This window comes from Ahaetulla prasina, chromosome 8, assembly GCF_028640845.1.
Source record: "Ahaetulla prasina isolate Xishuangbanna chromosome 8, ASM2864084v1, whole genome shotgun sequence".
In the NCBI taxonomy this organism is placed as follows: domain Eukaryota; kingdom Metazoa; phylum Chordata; class Lepidosauria; order Squamata; family Colubridae; genus Ahaetulla; species Ahaetulla prasina.
The window spans coordinates 3,116,020-3,140,589 of record NC_080546.1 but is presented as its reverse complement, the minus strand read 5'-3'; the positions used below and the strand labels follow the sequence as shown (position 1 = coordinate 3,140,589).

Below are 24,570 nucleotides of genomic sequence, written 5' to 3'. Positions count from 1 at the left end.
CTGGGGAATTCTGGGAGTTGAAGTCCACACGTCTTCAAGTTGCCACGGTTGAGCTGTTATGATGCTCGCTCGACCGTTCCCATGCGCTGCCAGGATGGAGGGGCGCCAGCGGGCAGCCAGCCAAGGCCTCTAGCAAGCGTGGCAAGCGAACATCCATGAAGCCAGGAACGTCCACGAAGCCTGAAGAATCGAAGGGGCTCGAAACGGTCTTGTTTGAACGGGGTGGGTGGGTGGGCGGGTTGGGCTAGATGACCTCCGTGGTCCCTTCCGGCTCTCTTCTGATTAATCGAGAGAGCTTCGTCGGCAGAAAGTTCGGCGTCACGCCCCCAGCATAATAGCAGTGAGATCACACCGAGAGATGTTTACCTGTGTGTCACCTTCCCCAGCGTTCAGAACTGTTTAAGTCCAAGACAGTTTCCTGTGATTAAAACAGGCCGATGGAGGAACTGAGTCAAACAGTTTTCCCCTCCTTTTGACTTCAATCGTCCGGTCATTCCTTCTTCAATCACTTTCTCCTCCGTTCAAGGGTGGCACGTAGGCACAGGTAGGCCTCGACTTACAACGCTTCATTTAGTGACCGTTCACAGTTACAACGGCAATAAAAAAAAGGGATTGGTGGCTGTGTGTCGTGGTTACGACCGCTGCAGCACACTCCCCCCCCCTCCCACGGTCACGTGATCAAAATTCGGACGCTCGGCAACTGACTCGTATTTATGACGGTCGCAGTGTCCCCAGCACTGCGACCGTCTGACGAGCAAAGTCAACGAGGAGTCCAGGTTCAATTAACGGCCGTGGGACTGCGGTGATTCGCTTAACAGTGGTGGCAAGGAAGGTCGTAAAAGGGGGCAAAACTCACAACTAAGGTCCCACTGAACGGCAGAAATTTTGGGCCGAATTGTGGCTGTGGTACGTCGAGGACTACCGTACCTGTGTCACTCAAAGGACAGAAGTGCTCCAGTTTTTAACTGAGGGCCACACAGTCTTCACCCAACAACCAGGAATTCAAAAGATTTTTATAGCCACGTAAACGGACAGGCAGCAAGTCCAGGATGTAAAACCACAACTGGGAACAGAATTTTCATTGGCAAACGAGGGCATTAAGTGAATTGATCATGAATGGAAAACTTTTTAACATGTTGCAGAACATTTTAAGGCGGTGTTTTCTCAACCTTGGTGACTTTCAGAGATGTAGACTTCAATCATGTGCAGAATTTTCCCCAGCCGGCCATGGAGGAGGAGGGGGGGGGAGGAGGAGGAGGAGAAAGAGAAGGAGAAGGAGAAGGAGAAGGAGAAGGAGGAGGAAGAGGAGGAAGAGGAGGAGGAGAAGGAGGAGGGGGAGGAAGAGGAGAAGGAGAAAGAGAAGGAGGAGAAAGAGGAGGAGGAGGAAGAGAAAGAGGAGGAGGAGGAAGAACTAGAGGCGGAGAAGGAAGAGGAGGAGGAAGAGGAAGGAAGGAAGGAGGAGGAAGAGGAGGAGGAAAAGAGGAAGGAGAAGGAGGAGGAGAAGGAGAAGGAGAAGGGAGAAGAGAGGAGGCGGAAGAGGAGGAGGAGGAGGAGGAGGAGGAGGAGGAGGAGAAGGAGGAGGAGAAGGAGGAGGAGGAGAAGAAGAAGGAAGAGGAGGGGAAGGAGGAAGAGGAGAAGGAGGAAGAGGAGAAGGAGGAAGAGGAGAAGGAGGAGAAGGAGGGGAAGGAGGAAGGAGGAGGAAAAGGAGGAGGAGGAAGAGAAGGAGGAGAAGAAGGAGGAGGAGGAGGGAGAAGGAAAAGGAGGAGGTGGAGGAAGAGGAAGAGAAGAAGGAGGAAGAGGAGAAGGAGGAAGAGGAGGGGAAGGAGGAAGAGGAGGGGAAGGAGGAAGAGGAGGAAGAGGAGGAGAAGGAGGAAGAGGAGAAGGAGGAAGAGGAGGAGAAGGAGGAGAAGGAGAAGGAGATGAGAAGAGGAGGAAGAGGAGGAGGAGGAGGAGAGGAGGAGAGGAGAGAAGGAGGAGAAGGAGGAGGAGGAGGAGGAGGAGGAGGAGGAGAAGGAAGGAGGAGAAGAGGAGGAGGAGAGAGGAGGAGGAGGAGGAGGAGGAGGAGGAGGAGGAGGAGGAGGAGGAGGAGGAGGAGGAGGAGGAGGAGAAGAGAAGAAGGAGGAGGAGGAAGAGGAGGAGGAAGAGGAAGAGGAAGAGGAGGAGGAGGAAGAGGAGAAGGAGAAGGAGAAGAGAAGGAGAAGGAGGAAGAGGAGGAAGAGGAGGAGAAGGAGAGAAGGAGAAGAGAAGGAGGAGAAGAGGAGGAGGAGGAGGAGGAGGAGGAGGAAGAGGAGGAGGAGGAGGAGGAGGAGGAGAGAGAAGGAGGAGAAGAGGAGGAAGAGGAGGAGAAGGAGGAGAAGGAGAAGAGAAGGAGGAGAAGAGAAGGAGGAGGAGGAGGAGGAGGAGGAAGAGGAGGAGAAGGAGGAGGAGGAGAAGAGAAGGAGGAGGAGAGAAAAGAAGGAGGAGAAGAGGAGGAGAAGGAGAAGAGAAGGAGGAGGAGAGAAAAAGAAGGAGGAGAAGAGGAGGAGAAGGAGAAGAGGAGGAGGAGGAAGAGAAGAGGAGGAGGAGGAGGAAGAGGAGAGGAGGAGAAGGAGGAGAAGAGAAGGAGGAGAGAGAAGGAGGAGAGAAGGAGGAGGAGGAGGAGGAGGAGGAGGAGGAAGAGGAAGAGGAGGAGGAGGAGGAAGGAGAGGAGAAGGAGAAGGAGAAGGAGGAGGAAGAGGAGGAAGAGAGGAGGAGAAGGAGGAGAAGGAGAGAAGGAGGAGAAGAGAAGGAGGAGGAGGAGGAGGAGGAGGAGGAGGAAGAGGAGGAGGAGGAGGAGGAGGAGGAGGAAGAGAAGGAGAAGGAGGAAGAGGAGGAAGAGGAGGAGAAGGAGAAGAGAGAGAAGGAGGAGAAGAGAAGGAGGAGGAGGAGGAGGAGGAGGAAGAGGAGGAGAAGGAGGAGGAGGAGAAGAGAAGGAGAAGGAGGAAGAGGAGGAAGAGGAGAAGGAGGAGAGGAGAAGAGAAGGAGGAGAGGAGGAGGAAGAGGAGGAGGAGGAGGAGGAAGGAGAAGGAGAAGGAGAGGAGAAGGAGGAAGAGGAGGAGGAGAGGAGAAGGAGGAGAAGGAGAAGAGAAGGAGGAGGAGGAGGAGGAGGAGGAGGAGGAAGAGGAGGAGAAGGAGGAGAAGGAGAAAGAGAAGGAGGAGAAAGAGAAGGAGGAGGAGGAGGAGGAGGAGGAGGAGGAGGAGGAAGAGGAGGAAGAGGAGGAGGAGGACTTGCCCACCCGTGACGTAACTAGACTGAGAGAACATCTGCCTTGTGAACTGGTGGCCCTCTCATAATAACGTTAGTAAAGTCTTGATGGGAAAACCTTGAAGGAGATCTGGTGCTTCAGGTGGGGAGCCAGGCCTGAAGCTCAGCCACGCCAAGGACCTCCTGAAAGCCCTTCCAACCGGAACTTCCAACCCATGATGGCACCCAATGAGTCAACTCCAGGGTCGCTGTTCTTTCCCCAAATTTCTGCTTGTTTTCCCCGTGAGGAATTTCGAGCGCTTGTTGCCATAACAACCAAACACTGAAGGATGAAGGCCGTCTCCACTCCATGCGGTTTCCAGGGGGTTTAGATACCCAACCAGCCTGTGATTTGGGAGGTGGCCACCCTAAGCCGTCTTCTAACCATGGTTTAACTCCAAAGACCCTTTGCAGTCTTCGGGGACTTCATCTGGGAAGGTTTGCTTCTTATCATCAAGCAATGGGAGCAAAAATCTTCAACAGCTTGAGAAGAAGAAGAATAGTAACAGAGTTGGAAGGGACCTTGGAGGTCTTCTAGTCCAGGGGTCCCCAACCCTGGTCCCTTTAAGACTTGTGGACTTCAACTCCCAGAGTCCCTCAGCCAGCAATGCAGGGGTCTCCAACCTTGGTCCCTTTAAGACTTGTGGACTTCAACTCCCAGAGTCCCTCAGCCAGCAATGCAGGGGTCTCCAACCTTGGTCCCTTTAAGACTTGTGGACTTCAACTCCCAGAGTCCCTCAGCCAGCAATGCAGGGGTCCCCAACCCTGGTCCCTTTAAGACTTGTGGACTTCAACTCCCAGAGTCCCTCAGCCAGCAATGCAGGGGTCTCCAACCCTGGTCCCTTTAAGACTTGTGGACTTCAACTCCCAGAGTCCCTCAGCCAGCAATGCAGGGGTCTTCAACCTTGGTCCCTTTAAGACTTGTGGACTTCAACTCCCAGAGTCCCTCAGCCAGCAATGCAGGGGTCTTCAACCTTGGTCCCTTTAAGACTTGTGGACTTCAACTCCCAGAGTCCCTCAGCCAGCAAAGCAGGAGTCTCCAACCTTGGTCCCTTTAAGACTTGTGGACTTCAACTCCCAGAGTCCCTCAGCCAGCAAAGCAGGGGTCTCCAACCTTGGTCCCTTTAAGACTTGTGGACTTCAACTCCCAGAGTCCCTCAGCCAGCAAAGCAGGGGTCTCCAACCTTGGTCCCTTTAAGACTTGTGGACTTCAACTCCCAGAGTCCCTCAGCCAGCAAAGTCCACAAGTCTTAAAGGGACCAAGGTTGGAGACCCCTGTCGTAGTCCAACCCTCTGCGCGGGCAGGAAACCGTCTACCATTTCAGACCGATGCGTCGTCCAATCTCTTCTTCAAAACTCCCAGCGTGGGAGCACCCACAACTTCTGGTGGCAAGTTGTTCCACGGGTTAATTCTCCTCACCGTCAGGAAATGTCTCCTTAGTTCTAGGTGGCTTCTGTAGAAAGTTAGCCCCCCTCCCCCCCGCCTCTTTCCTCGAAGAATGGAATATTTTGGGAAATGTTAAAAAGACAAGATTATTATATTTCCCCTAAAGGAGGAATGGAGAAACTTGCTCTTGGAGGCAGAAAGCAGGCCCCTGCCTTTTCTTAATAGCCTGCGGCAGATGCCAGCACTTAAGAGACCAAGAGCTTCTTGGAAGAAGACGAGTATCTAGATAGCTCTAGTCATAAGCAAATACCCTCGCCCAAGAGCCAAAACAGAACGTGGATTGATTATATTCAAAATAAGTATCAGATAAAAAAATATCGAATAGCATATGAGTAAATTTAGGAAATATTTTGTATTAGATATATTTTTGAAAGAGAGGGGAATTGAGAGTGTGATTATGTGTGGGGTGACTAGAGATTATAATTTAGGAATTATTTTGGATTATGATTGTTAGTTTTGATACCCTGCATTTTGTTCTGGGAAGTCAGGGTGGGGGGGTGGGGGGTAAGGGGAAGGGGAATTGGGAGGTTGAGGGTAAAGGATGGAGTGATGGTTAATGTACAGGGATTATTGAAGATGTATAAATATAATTAATGTAGGGTCGGGTCTGCCCAGTTACCATTTTAGAACGATGGGGAGGGAGAAAAGGGGAGAGAGTAGGAGGTAGGAAAGAGGAGAAGAGGAAGGAAGAGGGGTAGAAGAGGGAGAAGGAAGGTGTAGGGTGGAGGAAGGAGAGGATGTAGATAAGAAAAGGAGACGAAGGTCTGGAAAGTAGAAGAAGGTAGAAGAGGGAAGAGTGTTAAAAAGGGGGGTGGTGACTGGGCAAGCCCGACTAATTGTATATAACTGTACATTGGATGGGCTGTTTGATATGATTGTAAAAATAAGACTTTTTTATGAAAAAAAAAAAGAGCCAAAACAGAACGAAAGCCATTAAACCACCATAGGAATTACCTGACACCCTTTCAGAACACAAGCCCCTTCACCGCATCACCTGCCAAATGTCAACCAAACTTAGCTCAGACAAATCCCTAGGACCGGGATGGCGAACCTATGGCATGCAGCACTCTCTCTGTGGGCACACGAGCCGTTGCCGCAGTTTAGCTCTGCCGCATAAGTGTGCATGCCTCCCGCTGGGCAGCTGGTCGTCGGGTCTCTGCCACGTATGTGCAGGGCGATGGGGCGTGTGCAGAGCCACATCTACCACATGCGAGGGGGGATGGGGCACATGCACGGGGCCCGCACCCGCATTGCATTTTGGGGGGGGGTTGTTTCAGAGGTGGGTTTCAGCAGGTTCTGACCAGCTCTGGAAAACCAGTAGCGGAAATTTTGAATAGTTCTGAGAACCGGGAGTAAAAAAATCTGACTGGCCCCGCCCCCCATCTACTCTCTGCCTCCCAAGTCCCAGCTGATTGGGAGGGAATGGAGATTTTGCAGTATTCTTCCTCTGGAATGGGGTGGGAATGGAGATTTTACAGTATCCTTCCCCTGGAGTGGGGTGGGAAATGGAGATTTTAAGTATCCTTCCCCTGGAGTGGGGTGGGAAATGGAGATTTTGCAGTATTCTTCCTCTGGAATGGGGTGGGAATGGAGATTTTACAGCATCCTTCCCCTGGAGTGGGGTGGGAATGGAGATTTTACAGTATCCTTCCCCTGGAGTGGGGTGGGAAATGAAGATTTTGCAGTATTCTTCCTCTGGAGTGGGGTGGGAAATGGAGATTTTGCAGTATTCTTCCTCTGGAATGGGGTGGGAATGGAGATTTTACAGTATCCTTCCCCTGGAGTGGGGTGGGAATGGAGATTTTACAGTATCCTTCCCCTGGAGTGGGGTGGGAAATGGAGATTTTGCAGTATTCTTCCTCTGGAGTGGGGTGGGAAATGGAGATTTTGCAGTATTCTTCCCCTGGAGTGGGGTGGGAAATGGAGATTTTACAGTATCCTTCCCCTGCCACGCCCACCAAGCCACACCCACCAAGCCATGCCACGCCCACCAAGCCACACCCACAGAACCGGTAGTAAAAAAATTTGAAACCCACCATTGGTGGGGGTTGGGTGTGCATGTGCGCATTTACGCACACAAACATGCACTTTGGGCCGTCGGGTCCAGAAAAGGTTAACCACCACTGACCTAGGATTTGTACTTTGCCTATAGAGCCAGCTTTGACCCCTACATGACCCCATAGGAATCTGACAACAGCCAATAGAAGACATGTCCTTGCGCAGGAACAGGAAGCTCAAGCGCAAAGCTTAGAGAAGGTATAACACCCCACCCCACCCCAACTCCATATGCGCAGCTGCACCACAACCATGGGCTCGGTGGTTTTGTTCATCATTCAACATTTTATTTATTTTTATTTATTATTTAGATTTTTATACCGCCCTTCTCCCGAAGGACTCAGGGCGGTGTACAGCCAGAATAAAACAGTACAGTATAGAAATTAAGACAAAAGTTAAAATAACATATTCAATAAATGGCCGAAAATTTAAAACCGTCAATTTGACCCATAAAATTCATAAAAATACCCCAATTAAAATTAAAATTATTAAAATTCAACATTTTACCCGATCCGCCTCCGTGTTCCCAGTGTCTTTCTCCCGGCTTGGAACTGAACCAGCTGAATATTTTTTCCTACACTTCTTTCCTTGATTAGTTTCCACTCATTGCTGGAAAGAAAGAAAGAAAGAAAGAAAGAAAGAAAGAAAGAAAGAAAGAAAGAAAGAAAGAAAGAAAGAAAGGGGGGAAGGAGGGAGGGAGGGAGGAGGGAGGGAGGGAGGAAGAGAGAGAGAGAGAAAGAAAGAAAGAAAAGAAAGAAAGAAAGAAAGAAAGAAAGAAAGAAAGAAAGAAAGAAAGAAAGAGGGGGAAGGAGGGAGGAAGGAAGGAAGGAAGGAAGGAAGGAAGGAAGGAAGGAAGGAAGGAAGGAAGGAAGGAAAGGAGCAGATAACCCTGCCAGGCATTGGAGGTGCGTTAGACTGGCAAGGATCCAGTGGATCGTGTAAAGGATTATAGATCCCTTAAAGGAAATTGAAGTCTTCTCCCTCTTTCCCCTCCCAGCAGAGCCCTGGTCTGTGTAACCTTGGAAGAAGCTAAAAACAATGGTGGCCTTCCAGAAGAACAGCCAGAGAAGTTCTTAATGGGAAAATAAATCAACTCAGATTTAGGCCAAACACCAAGCCCACCTTCTCCCACTTGGACCCCCTTCAATACTGAACGGACTTCAATTCCCAGAATTCTTAGCAATGACCCTCTTGATTGGACGATCCAAGAAGGGAATGCCAGGGATCTACGAGTTGTTCACTTTGGTGATGGCTGCCCTCAACGCCCATAAAGTCATTGGTTTGATTTAGAACCTAGGCAACTGCATTGACTCTACTAAACAAAAGAGGGACATTAAACAAACGACAGCTTAGCATTTTATAGTCCAGGGGAAATCGGGCCAGAAGGATGGAAAAACCTCTCTGCCAGAGAGACCTCTTAGAAAAAAATCTTTGTGTGAGTGTGTCTTTGTTTAAATAAAACTGAGAGCATATGCACCAAAGACAAATCACACTTGGCCAATAAAGAATTCTATTCTATTCTATTCTATTCTATTCTATTCTATTCTATTCTATTCTATTCTATTCTATTCTATTCTATTCCATCCCATTCCCATTCCCATTCCCATTCCCATTCCCACTCCCACTCCCACTCCCATCCCCATCCTATCCTATCCTATCCTATCCTATATTATTCTATTCTATTCTATTCTATTCTATTCTATTCTATTCCATTCCATTCCATTCCATTCCATTTATTCTATTCCACCTTTTCTTTTTTCTTTTCTTTTCTTTTCTTTATTCTATTCTATTCTATTCGATTCTATTCTATTCTGTTCTATTCTATTCCATCCCATTCCCATTCCCTTCTGTTCTGTTCTGCTCTGTTCTGTTCTATCTGATCCTATATTATTCTATTCTATTCCATTCCATTCCATTCCATTCCATTTATTCTATTCCACCTTTTCTTTTCTTTTTTCTTTTCTTTTCTTTTCTTTATTCTATTCTATTCTATTCTATTCTATTCTGTTCTGTTCTATTCTATTCCATCCCATTCCCATTCCCTTCTGTTCTGTTCTGTTCTGTTCTGTTCTGTTCTATCTGATCCTATATTATTCTATTCTATTCCATTCCATTCCATTTATTCTATTCCACCTTTTCTTTTCTTTTCTTTTCTTTTCTTTTTTCTATTCTATTCTATTCTATTCTATTCTATTCTATTCTATTCTATTCTATTCTATTCTCCTCCCCTACCTTATCTTATCTTATCCTATCTTATCCTTATTTCTCTTCTCTTCATGAAAGCTGACTGGGTGACTTTGTGCCAATCACCAGGAGACGGTGAGTTCTAGTCCCTCCTTAGGCATGAAAGAAGGCTGGGTGACTTTGTGCCAATCACCAGGAGACGGTGAGTTCTAGTCCCGCCTTAGGCATGAAAGCCAGCTGAGTGACAGCCATATAAAATTATTCTGTGAGATGGGTAGCAAGCAAATTTAATTAGTTAAAAAAAAGATGAAGCACTCTGGGAATTGCAAAGCCAACAGATCAGCAGAGCCTCGTCTTGAGTTAAGCTGCCTTACCACATGCAGATTAGTGCCAGCCTAGCTGATAAATTCCGGATAGGTAGATGTTTAAACATTTATACTTATTCTTTCAGCAAATACTAAATACTAGCAAATACGTTTAACTGGCCCCAGAAAGGGTTCACCGGGTGTCCCAAAAGCAATTTTAAAAATTCAGGTTCAACAAGTTCACATTTCCCATTCTTTGGGGTTATCCACTGGCCTTAGAAAAGTGGATCAAAAACGCTTATTAAAATGAATACGTTAGTATTTTCTGTAAAAATGAATACGTTTCAAATGTCTGGGTTCTATAATTCATTTAGCGACCGTTCCAAGTTACAACGGTACTGAAAAAAAGTGACTTATGACCATTTTTTACCCTTACAACTGTTGCAGCAAACCCTTTGGTCAGGAAGTGCAGTGATTCACTTACCGACTGAACTGTGGCAAGAAAGGCCGTAAAAGGGGGCCAAAACTCACTTAACGACTGTCTTGGTTAGCAACCAGAATGTTGGGCTCAACCGGTCTTCCCCCTTGGCTTTGCTGGTCAGAAAGGGGATTACGTGACCCCAGGACACTGTGACCGTCATAAATATGAGTCAGTTGCTAAGCTTCTGAATTCTGGTTATGTGACCCCCTGCAACGGTCGTATGAAAAATGCTCATAAATCACTTTTTTCAGTAGCGTTGTGACTTCAAACGGGTCACTAAATGGACTGCTGTAAGTCGAGGACTACCTGCATTATTATTATTATTGTCCTTCGCATCTGTTCTACTACCTCTTTTTATTCATATTATTATGATGATGATTTAATATTATTCTGTTGTTTTGCATGCATAACTGAGAGTTCCTGCACCGGGGGGGCAAATTCCTTGTGTGTTTCATCACACAATGAAAGTATTTTATTCTAGTCTAAAAATGAATGTAAAACATCTAAATAAATAAAAATGACGGATCTTGGCCGCTACAGAACAGGAAACAATATGTGCTGCCACCTAGTGGAGCTCAGAAGAAACGCTCCATTTTTCCGATGAGTAATGAAGAGGTAGAGTTATGCTCTTGACTTACGACCATTATGGAGCCTGGTCTATCATGGTCATTAGTCCTGATGTCGTAAAGCGGGTCATGGTGTGACTGACCGGATTTTTAGGACCTTTTTCTTGCGGCAGTCGTTAATCAAACTCGTCGGTCGTTAAATGAACCCATTGTTCAGTACCGCATGGTTTTGCCGCGTGGCTTTCATTTTGAGGTTGGTCAAAGGCGGTCATGTGACCACCGCCCGCTGCAATTGGCCGAGAAGTGCCATCATGTGGGTGAGGCAATTTCGGAAGCAGCTCCCAACACACTTTTTCCAGATAGTCATAACTTCAAACGGTCACTAAGTGATGGGTCGTTAAGTAGAAGACCACCTCTAGACCAGGGCTGTCCAACCTTGGCCAGTTTAAGACTTGTGGACTTCAACTCCCAGAAGTCCCCAGCCAGCTATGCTCCTCCTCCTCTTCCCTCTCTTCTTCCTCCTCCTCTAATCCTAACAGTGAGGACAATTAACCAGGGGAACAGCCTGCCTCCAGAAATCGTGGGCACTTCATGACTGGAGGTTTTTAAGAAAAGGCTAGACTAGACTAGACAGTCACTTGTCTGAGATGGTAGGTTCTCCTGCTTGAGCAGGGGGTTGGACTAGAAGACCTCCAAGGTCCCTTCTGTTTATTCTTCTCTTCTCTTCTCTTCCCCTCCCCTCTCTTCTCCTCTTCTCTCCTCTCTCCCCGAATTCATTTCCATTCCATTCTTGTTTTCTATTCTCTCTTCTCTTCTCTTCTCTTCTCTTCTCTTCTCTTCTCTTCTCTTCTCTTCTCTTCTCTTCTCTTCCCCTCCCCTCTCCTCCTCTCCTCTCCTCCCCCCGAATTCATTTCCATTCCATTCTTGTTTTCTATTCTCTCTTCTCTTCTCTCCTCTCCTCTCCTTTCCTCTCCTCTTCTTTTCTTCTCTTCTCTTCCTTTTCTTCCTCCCTCTTCTCCTCCTCCTCCATTTCTTCCTCCTCCTTTCTCCTCTTCCCTTTCCTCCTCCGTCTCCTCTTTCCCCTCCTCCTCCTCTCCTCCTCCTCCTCTTCCCTTTCCTCCTCCCTCTCCTCTTCCTCCTCCTCCTCCTCCCTCTCCTCTTCCTCCTCCTCCTCCTCCTCCTCCTCCTCTCCCCCACTGCCTTCCTGCCTTGACTTCCTGCTGTTTTAGGTCTCCTCGTAGACTTTCCAGCTTAGCCTTCCAGGGCGAAACCTCCCGCTTAGCCTCAGCTGGGATCTTGAAGGTACCTACTTCCTCCTTCATGCTCGGCTGCTTCCAACGTTGCCTTGGTGTCATTTGGAAGGTCCCATCTGCCCAGAGCACAGAAAAGCACATTTTGTTCAAAACACACATACACACCAGAAATTACAGATTGTACCAATTGAATCACAGAGAGAGAGAGAGAGGGGGGGGGGGAGGGAGGGCGAAAGACAGAGATGCTGAAAATAGAAAACGGTAATAATAATAATAATAATAATAACGCTGGCAGCAACTGTATACTTTTTGCTTTTTATCTTGGCTGTACACCGCCCTGAGTCCTTCGGGAGAAGGGCGGTATAAAAGTTTAATTAATAATAAATAAAATAAATAAATAAACCCGTATCAACCATCAGCACCAGTCAATGGTATTTGTGATGCCTTTTTCAATGTTCTGTTGACTTTCACGTTTAATGAATAAATAATAATAATAACAACAACAACAACAAATTTTCTGGTTCTGCTTTGTAGCAGCATTTCATTACAGAATAATAATTATTATTATTGTTGTTGTTGTTGTTGTTGCCTGTAGCAAAGAACTGGTGGGATCATAAGCCTGAAAAAGTGATTGAAAATGAGCATGCAAAACTACTGTGGGATTTCCGAATACAGACTGATAAAGTTTTGGAACACAATAGCCCGGATATCACGATTGTGGAAAAAAAAAAAGTGTGGATAGTCGACATTGCCAAACCTGGTGACAGCAGAATCGACTACAAGCAACATGAAAAATTCACCAGATATCAAGATTTGAGAATCAAATTGCAGAGTCTCTGGCATAAACCAGTGCAGGTGGTTCCAGTGGTACTGGGCACACTGGGCGCTGTGCCTAAAGACCTAGGCAAGCACTTCAAAGCAATTGGCGCTGACAAGATCACCATTGGTCAGCTGCAGAAGGCCACCTTACTGGGATCTGCTCGCATAATCCGCCGATACATCATGCAGTCCTAAACGCTTGGGAAGTGTTCGACTAGTGATCTGTGATACGAAATCCAGCATAGTTATCTCGTTTGCTCTGTATACTGTCATTTTGTGTTAAATAATAATAATAATAATAATGGTTGATACCTAGGATGCTGGCAGCAACCCGCATCAACCATTAGCACCAGTCAATGCTATTTGTGATGTATTTTTGAATGTTCAGTCGACTGAGTTTCATGTTTAATGAATAGAATAGAATAGAATAGAATTTTATTGGCCAAGTGTGATTGGACACACAAGGAATTTGTCTTGTGCATATGCTCTCAGTGTACATAAAAGAAAAGATACCTTCATCAAGGTACAACATTTACAACACAATTGATGATCAATATATCAATATAAATCATAAGGATTTCCAGCAACAAAGTTACAGTCATACAGTCATAAGTGGAAAGAGATTGGTGATGGGAACTATGAAACGATTAATAGTAGTGCAGATTCAGTAAATAGTCTGACAGTGTTGAGGGAATTATTTGTTTAGCAGAGTGATGGCCTTCGGGAAAAAACTGTTCTTGTGTCTAGTTGTTCTGGTGTGCAGTGCTCTATAGCGTCGTTTTGAGGGTAGGAGTTGAAACAGTTTATGTCCAGGATGCGAGGGATCTGCATGAGTAAAATGCATGAGTAAAATAAATAATAATAATAATAATACAAGATAAACCATCAACAAACGAAGATAAACGGTGAAGCCAAAGACAGACAGACGGAAGAAGGAAAGAAATGACTATCTTTTTCAGGAAAGCAAAATGCTACCCACAGTCCAATTCTTTCCAATTTTCCCCTACATTACGCAGGGTTCAAACCAGAGGTGGGTTTCAGCAGGTTCTGACCAGTTCTAGAGAACCGGCTGCGGAAATTTTGAGTAGTTCGGAGAACCGGTAGTAAAAATTCTGACTGGCTCCACTCCCATCTATTCTTTGCCTCCCGAGTCCCAGTTGATGGGGAGGAAATGGGGATTTTGCAGTAACCTTCCCCTGGATTGGGGTGGGAATGGAGATTTTATTTATTTATTTATTTATTTATTTTATTTATTAATTAAACTTTTATACCGCCCTTCTCCCGAAGGACTCAGGGTGGTGTACAGCCAAGATAAAAAGCAATAAATATACAAAGTTAAAAATCAATTTAAAATACTTATTCAATGGTGGCCGAATTAAAACCGTCAAATTGACGAACCTAAAATACCCCATATAAAATTACAGAAGATTTAAAAATTTAAAATTAAAATTTAGAAATTTAAAAAGTCTAAAAAAGTCTAAAAAATTTTATAGTATCCTTCCCCTGCCACGCCCACCAAGCAATGCCACGCCCACCAAGCCACACCCACAGAACCGGTAGTAAAAAAAATTTGAATCCCACCACTGGTTCAAACATTATACAAGGCCTCGGTGCAGTTAAGTTGGTCTCCCGTTATGCCAGCTGCCCAGCTATGGTGTCGCACACAACATCCTAAGGATCATAAGCCGTGATTGATGGCTTGGTGTGAAGAGGGAAGTCTGCTCCCTTGCAGATGATGGGCGATGTGTCAAATTGGTTTGCGACGTGGGTCGTCGTTGGTGTTGGCTTAGCGTCCTCGGGGTCGATGGTTTTGGGAGTTGTGCGCATCCCGTCGTGGTCTGTTCCCCTTCCTTCCACTGCTAGGCAAAACGCTAATTCATTTAGCGACGCTGGAAAAAAGTGACTTATGATGTTTTTTTACACTTACGACCGTTGAAGGATCCCTGCGGTCACAATTCAGGCGCTTGTCAATCGGCTTGTATTTACGACGGTTGCAGCGTCCCAGGGGTGGGGTTGGGTCACGTGATCCCCTTTTGCGATCTTCCGACCAGCAAAGTCAGGGGGTGGGTGGGTGGGGAAGGCCGATTCACTTAACAACCACGTTGCTAACTTATTCAACGGCAACGATTCACTTAGCAATGGCGGCAAGAAAAGTGGGGCAAACCTCACTTAACCAAGGTCTTGCTTAGCCACAGAAATCTTGGGCTCCGTTATGGTCGTAAGTCGAGGACCCCCGGTATTTAGGCACAGAGAAGTGGAAACAGGACCAACAGGTGAGAGAACCTCTAAATTAATATGGTACAGTCCTCTCGGAGTCAAGTCCAGCCCTTAGTGATGTCATGGACACGCCCACCCATTTGCTCTCCCCCTCCCCCGCCCCAAATAGAATAGAATAGAATAGAATTTTATTGGCCAAGTGTGATTGGATACACAATGAATTTGTTTTGGTGCATAAGCTCTCAGTGTACATAAAAGAAAAAAAAAACCTTCATCAAAGGTACAACATTTACAACACAAATGATGGTCATAGGTTGCAATTTAACCCTTAATGATAGCAACAAAAAGTTATAGTCATACAGTCATAAGTGGAAAGAGATTGGTGATGGAAACGATGAGAAGATTAATAGTAGTGCAGATTCAGTAAATAGTTTGACAGTGTTGAGGGAATTATTTGTTTAGCAGAGTGATGGCCTTCGGGGAAAAACTGTCCTTCTGTCTAGTTGTTCTGGTGTGCAGTGCTCTATAGTGTCGTTTTGAGGGTAGGAGTTGAAAGAGTTTATGTCCAGGATGTGAGGGATCTGCAAATATTTTCACGGCCCTCTTCTTGATTCGTGCAGTATACAGGTCCTCAATGGAAGGCAGGTTGGTAGCAATTATTTTTTCTGCAGGAAAATAATAATAAATAGGAAAATAATAAATAGGAAGGAGTTGCCATGTTATCAGCCCAGTTTACCTGTCACTAACAGGTAGATGGGCAGGCGAAAAAGAACCACTGGGCCAGGTTTAAAAGCGGAGGTGTGTCATTGCAACGAGTTTGACACTCATTTCCTAACAGAATAACAGAGCTGGAAGGGACCCTGGAGGTCTTCTAGTCCAACCCGCTTGCTCAGGCAGAAATCCCTATATCAGTGATGGCTAACCTTTTTGCCATCGTGTGCCAAAAGTGGGGGGAGTCGTGCGTGGGCGTGCCCACACCCCTAATCCTATGTGCCTCATGCGTCATCCCTCCCCCCCCACATTCCCCGCCGCTTTTGGCGCGATGGGCCCAGTAGGCCCGTTTTTCGCTCTCCCCAGGCTCTAGAGCCTTTCTAGGAGCCCAGGGAGGGCAAAAAACAGCCTTCCCCACACACACACGCACCCATCCGGAAGCCGGAAACTGCCCGCTTGCTGACTTCCGGTGGGACTGGATGGAAGGCCTGCTTTTTGAACTCGCGTGCCCACCAATATGGCTTTGCGTGCCACCTGGGGTGCGCATGCCATAGGTTCGCCATCACATCCCTAGATATACCATTTCAGACGAATGAACTCTCCAATCTCTTCTGCAAGAGGAAATCTGGATAACTTTAAGCTGTTGTGGGGAGGGGGGGAGCGACAATTTCCAACTCCCACAATTCCCCTGCCAGCATCTTAAAAGTTATCCGGCTTTTTTTCAGACGGACTGGGTTACGTGTGTGTGTGTGTGTGTGTGTGTGTGTGTGTGTGTGTGTGTGTCTGGAGATTGTGATTCCTACTTTCTGGATTTTCATCAAACCTCCTGCCAGACCAGGAGGGGGTTGGGAGCTGAGCCATGCTGCCCAGGGGGCTGTTCCCCAGGGAAGTCTTTGAGGGTGGGGCTGAGAGGAGGAGGGGGGAGGCCAGACCATTGGGGCTGGGGGGTCGCGTAGTCCAAAATTTCCGGCCACTGCACGGGCAAACACGCCCCCCCCCCCGCTTGCAGCTCCTTCCCAGCATCCATGGCTTGGGGTGACCTTGGCTGGCTGGCTGGGCGGGTGGGGAGTGGAACACACCCTCCTGCTGCACGGAGGGAGAGAGGGAGGGAGGGAGGGAAGAGAAGAAAGCCGGGAGGGGGGCGTGCAAGGGGCAGTCACGCGTGTCAGCCAGGCTGGCGGAGCCTCCCCCAGAAGGGGGGTTTTAAACCAGGCAGCCCACCCAGCTCCGGGGCATAAAGCGCTGCGTTTGCAGGCAGCTGGCTGGCCCGCTGCGCTGCTGCCTTGGGGTGGGTGGGTGGGTGGGGGGCGCGCGGAGGGGGGGGGGCTGCCAACCCAGCATCCTCTCCCTCCCTCTTCCTCCTCTCCCGGTGCTGAAGCCTCTGCAGAATCTTCCTCCTCCTCCTCCTCCTCTTCCTCTTCCTCCGCTTCCTTTGCAAGCCGGGCTCGGGGCGCTTGCAAAGCCAACAAAGGGCTTTTCTGCGCCCTCCTCCCCATCCTTGCGCGCCGCCAGCTGCGCTCCCCGGGCACAGCTGCTGAGCGCGCGCGGAGAGGGGCGGGCGCCCCCTGTGGGAGAGGAGAGGAAGCGCCCTTCCTCCTCCTCCTCCTCCTCCTCCTCCTCCTCCTCTTCATCGCCGCGTCTCTGCCCAGCCGGCCAGCGGGTCGGGAGCTGGCCGCCTCCCCTTCCCAGGCCGGGCGGCGCCTCGCCCGCCAGCCCTCCGCTGGCCCGGGGCCGCTCCCCAGCCGCGCCCCCCGGGAAGCAGCCGCTCCGCATCCCTACATCTTCGCTCGCGGGACGCCGGCCAGGAGAGGTGGCCGCTGCAGGTAAGGCGCCGGGGACCCCGCAGGTGCGGCCGGAGGAAGGGGAGGGGGCGGCAGCCTAGGGGAGGAAGGGGAGCCCAGGAGGGTCGCTATTTGTGGGTGGGGGTCGACTTCTCCTTCTCCCTCTGCAGCCCGGGAAGGGTTAAGCCGCGGCACCGGGAGGGGGGCGGGAAAGGCTCGGCTGAGTCAAAAGGGCAGGGGAAATTGGGGAGGGGTCGTCTTGCTATGCGTGGCAAGGCCGAAGCTTCTTCCCAAACCCATCCCCTTTCCTTCCCGGCCATGAATTCTGGCTCCTTGGCCAGGTCTCTCTCTCCGCCTCCCCCACCCCATCCGTTTCTCGTGCCCCTCTCTAGATTTATTAGCCAGGCACGGGTGCCTGGCTGGGACCCCGCTCGGGATTTGGGGGAGGGGGGGGAAACGCCTCCGACCCCACCCCCCGCCTCCATTCCTTCCCCTGGCTGAAATAGCCGGGAAGAAAACAGACCCCCAGCTCGTAGATCGGGGCGAATTTGCTATGGCAGCGTCTGAGGCAGCGGGCTATCCATGCTGGAGAGGCGGACAGACATGTGGACGATTGTAAAAGAGAGAGGGGGGAGGGAGGGAAAGAGAGAGAGAGAGCGAGAAGGATGGAGACAGAAAGAGAGAGAGAGAGAAAGAGAGAGAAGGATGGAGACAGAAAGAGAGAGAGAAGGATGGAGACAGAAAGAGAGAGAGAGAGAAGGATGAAGACAGAAAGAGAGAGAGAGAGAAGGATGGAGATAGAAAGAGAGAGAGAGAAAGAGATAGAAGGATGGAGACAGAAAGAGAGAGAGAAGAATGGAGACAGAAAGAGAGAGAGAGATCAGTTTCGACTTCTGCCATTTCATCCCACCAATCAATTACTCCTTTCCATTTCCTCCCCCCCATATTTTTTCTTTCTTTCCTGGTTTGTAGAAATGCTAAGCCACAAGCACGATAAACGCCTCTTCATTCCTTTTTTAAAATATATATATATATATATATATATTTGAAAGAAATATAGTAGAATGCGGATCTCCCTTGAGGCCGACTTCTCAAATGGAAAACTTTCCAATTGGAATATAGGACCGGTAAAGTACCATACCGACTTAGAAAGAGAAAACTGGAGTGGCTCATCAAGTTAAAGACCAACCATTAAACACACACACACACACAAAATTTGGGGATGGTCTGTCCAGCGAGGTTCTTGTAAGGGCTGGGTTATTTGCAAAACGAGGAAGTGGTTTAAATCTGTGCAGTGTGCAAGAGGGATGAGGCTCTGCAAATATTTGTGGGCTGTGTGTGAACACTCCGCACGCCTTCTCCCTCCCCTTCCCTTAACTGGGTGAAAATTCATTAAAAACACGATGCCTGGCATGTTTGCCTTCTGGATTATTTGCGCATGAGAGGAAGAGTGGGTTTGGTGGAAAGGGGCGGTGAGATTTTTCTCACGGATCCGGTCGCGTTTTATAAATGGCTGGTGGTGCTACGGCTTGTTTGCACAGTGGGCTAAGCGCGATGAGCAGGTGGTGGGATGCTGGGCCTTAGGAATTTGGGTTTGAACAGGTGCAAAGATGCACATCTGCCTTGCAAAGGGGCAAATGACCACGCTTGGAATACTGCATCCAGTTTTTGGTCTCCACGATGTTTTTTTTTTTTTAAAAAATGTGGAGACTCTAGAAAGCGTGCCGAGAACAGCAACAAAGATGATTAGGGGACTGGAGGCTAAAACATACGAAGAACGGTTGCAGGAATTGGGTAGGTCTAGTTTAATGAAAAGAAGGACTAGGGGAGACAGGATAGCATCATCCATTATTTGAGGGGCTGCCACAAAGAGGAGGGGTGGTGGTCAAGTTTTTCTCCAAAGCACCCGAAGACAGGAGAAAAAACAATGGATGGAAACTAATCGAGGAGGAAAGCAACCTAAAACTAAGAAGAAATTGTCCTAACAGTTATAATAATTAACCAGTGGAACAGCTCGCCTCCAGAACTTGTGGGTGCTTCATCACTGGAGGTTTTTAAGAAGAGACTGTGGGCAGCCATTTGTCTGAAATGGTAAGAGGGTCTCCTGCTTGAGCCGGGGGGTTGGACTAGAAGACCTCCAAGGTCCCTTCCAACTCTCTTATTCTATTATTCATGGGAAGATTAATTTGTGGCTGTTTCATTTCTTGCTCTGTGTGGCCAAGCAAGTGGCTTTATTTATTTTATTTATTTGTCACAACATTATATATAAGCATAAGCATGAAATAACTATACGATATATAAGCATATATATAATCATAAGTATGTAATAACTATATTAATTGGATATAACGAAAGGAAACAATAGGACAGGAACGGTAGGCACGTTTGTGCTCTTACGCACGCCCCTTACAGACCTCTTAGGAATGGGGTGAGGTCGATAGTATATAGTCTTTGGTTAAAGCTTTGGGGATTTTGGGAAGAGACCACAGAGTCAGGTAGTGTGTTCCAAGCATTAACAACTCTGTTTCTGAAGTCATATTTTCTGCAGTCAAGATTGGAGCGGTTCACATTAAGCTTAAATCTATTGTGTGCTCGTGTATTGTTGCTGTGATTGAAGCTGAAGTAGTCTTCAACAAATTCCACTTTGTTGAATTTGGAAGAATTTGGCTTTTTCCAAATTCCACGCAGTTGTTTTGTGTCTTCATTTAAGGAAAAGACGTACCGGTAAGTTTTATTTTGAAAAGGAGAAAAAGCTTGCTAGGTAACCGGGTTTGAATAGAATAGAATAGAATAGAATAGAATAGAATAGAATAGAATAGAATAGAATAGAATAGAATAGAATAGAATAGAATTTTTTATTGGCCAAGTGTGATTGGACACACAAGGAATTTGTCTTGGTGCATATGCTCTCAGTGTACATAAAAGAAAAGATATATTCATCAAGGTACAACATTTACAGCACAATTGATGGTCAATATATCAATATAAATCATAAGGATTGCCAGCAACAAAGTTACAGTCATACAGTCATAAGTGGAAAGAGATGGGTGATGGGAACTATGAGAAGATTAATAGTAGTGCAGATTTAATAAATAGTCTGACAGTGTTGATGGAATTATTTGTTTAGCAGAGTGATGGCCTTCGGGAAAAAACTGTTCTTGTGTCTAGTTGTTCTGGTGTGCAGTGCATGTTTGTAAAACATGGTTTGGTGTAGTCGGTTGGGCGCTGCCACCATCTTGGTTTGGTTTATAAGTTTCCAAAGGTTTTGGAAGGCAGGCGATCCTGGTTTTATAGATGCTCCAATAGATAGAAAAGAAAGGCTGGAGAAAGCCAATCTGAGGTTATTTAATCGCACGCTTATTCTGCCAACTGGAATGTCTTGATACGTGGGAGGCTAGCAAAGCCGCAGCTGCTATAAAAAAATGACGATCCAAACAGCGACAATAATAGCAGTAATAATAATGTCACACTGGAGTGCAATTATAATTTCGCACTTAATAATAATTTCACACTGGCGTTTTGGAATTAGGATCGGCTTTTTCTTCACAAAAGACGCTTGAATTAGTCACTTTCACAAGAGAAGTTATGGCTAAGGTACCTGGTTTGCGAAGGGATGTTGAAAGTGGAAAGAATGAGAGGGGTTAACCTGACTGCTGGCCAATGCAGGCAATCCTCGTTTTACAACGGTTCATTTACTGACCATCTGAAGTTACGAAAAAAGTAACTTATGGTGGGTTTTCATACAAGCAACTGTTGCAGCTTCCCCATGTTGATATGATCAAAATTTGGATACATGGCAACTGACTCATATTTATGACCGTTGCAGCGTCCTGGGGTCACGTGATCCCCTTTTGTGACCTTCTGGCAAGCAATGGGGAAGCCAGATTCGCCTAGCAACCGTGTGACTCATTTAATAACTCCAGTGATTCACTTAGGAACTGTGGCAAGAAAGGTCGTAAAAGGGGTCAAACCTCACTTAATAATTGACTCGCTTAGCAAAGGAAATTGTGGCCGTAAGTCAAGGATTACCTTTAAGATTAAGTGGGTTTAATTTGCAGGTCATTGAAAAAACAATTATTAGATGCCAAATTCTTAAAAGTACAGAAGCTAGAAACAAGGTATAGAGCAAAATTTTTCAGTCTTGGCAATGTTAATATGTGTGGATGTAAACTTTCAGAATTCTGGGAGTTGAAGTCCACGGATCTTAAAACATGCTGGTTGGGGGATTCTGGGAGTTGGAGTCCACCCATCTTTTTTTTTTTTTTTTTGTTTACATTTATACCCCGCCCTTCTCCGAAGACTCAGGGCGGCTTACAGTGTGTAAGGCAATAGTCTTTATCCATTTGTATATTATATACAAAGTCAACTTATTGCCTCCCCAACAATCTGGGTCCTCATTTTACCTACCTTATAAAGGATGGAAGGCTGAGTCAACCTTGGGCCGGGCTTGAACCTGCAGTAATTGCAGGCTTCTGTGTTCTTAATAACAGGCCTTACCAGGCTGAGCTATCCGGCCCCTCACCTTATCTTAAAGCATGCAGACTAGGGGATTCTGGGAGTTGAAGTCCATCCATCTTAAAGCTTGCTGGCTGGGGGATTCTGGGAGTTGGAGTCCACCCGTCTTAAAGCTTGCTGGCTGGGGGATTCTGGGAGTTGGAGTCCACCCATCTTAAAGCATGTTGGCTGGGGGATTCTGGGAGTTGAAGTTCATCTATCTTAAAGCCTGCTGGCTGGGGGATTCTGGGAGTTGAAGTTCATCTATCTTAAAGCCTGCTGGCTGGGGGATTCTGGGAGTTGAAGTCCATCCATATTAAAGCCTGCTGGCTGGGGGATTCTGGGAGTTGAAGTCCATCCATATTAAAGCCTGCTGGCTGGGGGATTCTGGGAGTTGAAGTCCATCCATATTAAAGCCTGCTGGCTGGGGGATTCTGGGAGTTGGAGTCTACCCTTCTTAAAGCATGGAGGCTGGGGGATTCTGGGAGTTGAAGTCCATCCATATTAAAGCCTGCAGGCTGGGGGATTCTGGGAGTTGAAGTCCACCCATCTTAAAGTATGCAGGTTAGGGGATTCTGGGAGTTGAAATCCACCCATCTTAAACTATGATACCTGGGGGATTCTGGGAGTCCATCCATCTTAAAGCATGCAGGCTGGGGGATTCTGGGAGTTAGAATCCACCCATCTTCACATCTTCACATGGCCAAGACTGACAAATATGGAAATAGACATTTTCAAGAGCTGTTTCTACTTCTTGTATTTTCTCCTGCCTTTTTGCAAACATCTCTCGTTTCTATACCTGGTGTTTTCTCCTTCCTTATTAATACGTCTGACCTCTTTTCTTTCCTGAGAAGACACGAGACAATTTTGCTGAGTAAACTTTCTTGTTGATGACATACAAAAATGAGATATTTTTTTTGGTTTGTTCCTCCTGCCATCTCTGGAGGCGTCCAGTTGGTCGGATTATTTTTGGCCCATTATTTTGGCTGAATAAGCATCACAGGTAGTCCTCGACTTACAACCACCCGTTCAGTGGCCATCCGAAGTTACAACAGCACTGTCTTATGACCTCTTTTCACACTTACGACCGTTACGCACGGCACACCAGAACAACTAGACACAAGAACAGTTTTTTTCCCCGAACGCCATCACTCTGCTAAACAAATAATTCCCTCAACAGTGTCAAACTAGTTATTAAATCTGTACTACTATTAACCTTCTCATCATTCCCATCACCAATTTCTTTCCACTTATAACTGTATGACTGTAACTGTTGCTTGTATCCTTACGATTTATATTGATGTTAATTGTTTCCTGATTGCTTATTTGTACCCTATGACTATCATTAAGTCTTGTACCTTATGATTCTTGATGAAGGTATCTTTTCTTTTATGTACACTGAGACCTTATGCACCAAAGACAAATTCCTTGTCTGTCAAATCACACTTGGCCAATAAAAAAAATTCTATTCTATTCTATTTTATTACAGGGTCCCCACTGGTGTCATGTGGTTAAAATTTGAACAACTGACTCGTATTTATGATGGTTGCGTTGTCCCGGAGGTTATGTGATCCACCCTTTGTAACCTCGTAAGCAAAGTCGGAGCCAGATTCGCTCAACGACCGCATGGTTCACTTAACAACCGCGGCAAAAGGGCCGTAAAATGGGGCCCACGCAACACACTGAACAGTCTTCCTTAGCAATGGGAATGTGAGGCTCAACTGTGGTCGTAAGGCGAGGACTAGCTGGGCCTCTGCCGCTTCTCCCAGCCCTTGCAGCCTTTGCTAGCTCACTTGTGTGTTAAGCTGTGTATATTTAGCCTCTGACAATTTTTCTCTTGCTCTTTTCATGTACTTTACACCTCTGCAGGTGTTGTGCCAGGGGCCCGCCTCTTTCTCCATCATATCCAGGGTTTATTTTGGGGATTTGCTTCTTTCCTGCATTATGGGGGGAGGGGGGCATAGGGTCCTTTGGCCTGCGGGCCTCGTTAGCGTTAAGGGTCAGTGCTAATCTTGCACCTTTGCCTGATTTCAATTAGACAGTTGAGAACTGCAGATCGGTGGATCCATCTATTTGACAGAACGACATAGTTGAAAGCAGGGGTGAAATGCTCCCGGTTCGGAGCGGATCGCCCAATCCGGTAGTGATGGCAGCAGGTAGTTCGGAGAACCGGTAGCAAAAATCCCTGCCCCCTCCTGGCCCGCCCATGCCCAGCTGAGCCGCGCGATCATCAGAAGCTTTTTTTTTTTTTTACTTTTAAAAGCATTTTTTCTTCGGCCAAAGAAAAAATGCTTTTAAAAGTAAAAGAAAAAAAGCCTCGCTCGGCTCAGCTGGGATTGTCAGAGGAGCCTTTTAAAAGCATTTTTTCTACAACCTCTTTGGCCGAAGTGGCTGTAGAAAAAAATGCTTTTAAAGGGCTCCTCTGGCGATCCCAGCTGAGTTGCCTGATCGTCAGAGGCTTTGAAAAGCATTTTTTCTACAACCTCTTCGGCCAAAGAGGTTATTTAAAAAATGCTTTTAAAAGTTAAAAAAAAAAATTGGCCACGTCCAATTACGCCCCCACCCCACCAAGCCACGTCCACAGAACCGGTAGTAACAAATTTTACATTTCACCACTGGTTGAAAGGGACCTCAGAGGTCTTCTAGCCCAACCCCACTGCTCAAGCAGGAGAGCCCGTACCATGTCAGACCACTGATTGACCAGCCTCTTCTTTAAAACCTCCAGTAATGGAGCACCCATTGTTGGGGATGATGGAAATAGGAGTACCTGCAGACAAAGAGTATTTTCAGACATGGGACTTCTTTTACAAATGGTTGGATAGCAGAGGTAGAAATTAGGAGCGGGGAAAATATCATTATATATAAATAAAAGTGATCCAGACCAAAGGTCTCCAACCTTGGTCCCTTTAAGATTTGTGGACTTCAACTCCCAGAGTCCCTCAGGCATCATAGTTTAAGATGGGTGGACTCCAACTCCCAGAATCCCCCAGGCATC

General features: G+C 47.0%; 1 pseudogene; it reads left to right on the top strand.

Moving 5' to 3' along the window:
- The first annotated feature begins 1,294 nt into the window (after positions 1–1,294).
- LOC131203124 (golgin subfamily A member 6-like protein 22) overlaps positions 1,295–24,570 on the top strand; it is a 36,763-nt pseudogene continuing 13,487 nt past the window's right edge.